The sequence below is a fragment of the Dipodomys ordii genome, unplaced genomic scaffold, assembly GCF_000151885.1.
Source record: "Dipodomys ordii isolate 6190 unplaced genomic scaffold, Dord_2.0 Scaffold3, whole genome shotgun sequence".
Classification (NCBI taxonomy): Eukaryota; Metazoa; Chordata; class Mammalia; order Rodentia; family Heteromyidae; genus Dipodomys; species Dipodomys ordii.
Genome location: NW_012267219.1, coordinates 33452477 through 33454335, shown reverse-complemented (window position 1 = coordinate 33454335; position 1859 = coordinate 33452477).

The window sequence follows — 1859 nt, the reverse complement described above, 5'->3', positions numbered from 1 at the left end:
GTGGCTCAAGTGGTAGAACGCTAGCCTTGAGCTGAAGAGCTGAGGGACAGCGCCCAGGCCCAGAGTTCAGGCCCCACAACCGGACCCCCCCAAAAAACATAACAAAACAAAAACTAGATTTGATAGGAGCAGAACACATCGGTGATGCCAGGTTGAGGGTGCTGAGATGGAGAGAGAGCAGTAGAAGAGTACTAAGTTACATTTAGTCAGAATAAGAAAATTCTGGAGATTCATTATCAAACATGATAACCATGTGAAAGGAGGGACTGGGCACAAGAGTCAAGATAACGAAAAAGGGACAATATGCCATGGACAGAAATCACTGGCAGTCAGGAAAGAGGTAACAGGACAAGCTGAAAAGTACAGGAAACAGGGAAACAGAGAAAAGTAGAAAATAGTCCACAGGGCTGGGAAGGTGGCTCAGTGGTAGAGCGCTTGCCTTGCATGCCTGAGGCCCTGGGTTCGATTCCTCAGCACCACATAAGTATAAAGAAAAAAACCAGAAGTGGCGCTGTGGCTCAAGTGGTAGAGCGCTAGCCTTGAGCTGAAGAGGTGAGGGACAGCACCCAGGCCCTGACTTCAGGCTCCACGACTGGACCTCCCCTACCCCCCCCAGAAAAAAAGAAAAGAAAATAGTCCACAGGCCAGGCACCAGTGGCTCATGCCTGTAATCCTAGCTATTCAGGAGGCTGAGATCTGAGGCTCGCAGTTCAAAGCCAGCTGGGGCAGAAAAGTCTGTGAGACTCTTATCTCCATTAAACCACCAGAAAACCAGAAGTGGTGCATGGCTCAAGTGGTAGAGTGCTAGCCTTAAGCTGAAGAGCTGAGGGACAATGCCCAGCCCAGCCCAGAGTTCAAGCCCCACAACTGCCGAAAAGAAATAGAAAAGAAAAAAAGAAAATAGCTGAGGGGTCCCGAGAAGCCAAACCCACAACCTCAGTAGCACCAAAAAGAAAAAGAAGCAAATCCTAAGGACACCATCTGTTTTGTATAAGAAAATATAAAAAAAGAATAATGCTAGCCAGGCACTGGTGGCTCATGCCTGTAATCCTAGCCACTCAGGAGACTGAGATCTGAGGATCCCAGTTAAAAGCTAGCCCAGGCAGTGAGACTCTCATCTCCAATTAACCACTAAAGGGTTGGAACTGGAGGTGTGGCTCAAGTGGTAAAGTGCCTTGGTAAACTTAGGGCAAGGTCCTAAGTTTAAATACAGGAAAAAGAAAAAGAAAAATAGGAGCCGGGCACCAGTGGCTCATACCTGTAATTCTAGCTACTCAGGAGGCTGAGAGCTGAGCATTGTGATTCAAAGCCAGCCTGGACAGGAAAGTCCATGAGACTCTTTATCTCCAATAAACCACTCAGAAAACCTGAAGTGGCGCTGTGGCTCAAGTGGTAGAGCACTTGAGCTGAAGAGCTGAGGGATAGCACCCAAACCCCCCACCAAATTAAACTTAAAAACGAGGAAATCCAATCCATCCAGACCTTCCAGGGACCTTCAATAATCCAAATGGCTTCTGGCAGAAAGGAAAGGGCCTCGCCCAGTGACCTTTCTCCATGTACACACGAGCGCTACCTTGATGGTGTGGACCGTAACATATGTCAGCCATGCTTCCTCAAGGAGCTGAGGACTTCCTTAAGACCGGCTGCTCCGAAATCCCTGTGACTGGAGGAAAACAGATCGGTTACAACTGAAACCACAGCGGGTTTGACACCCAGGCGGTGTGAGCAGCGGGGATGGGCTAAGGGCCGCAAGCGTGAAAGTCCCGGGGCTCCGGCGCCCCTCGCCGGCCCCTCCCGGGCCAGCTTCCCCGGAGGGGCTCGCCCCCAGCGGCTGCCAGGCCGGCCAGCCCTTCCCCCTC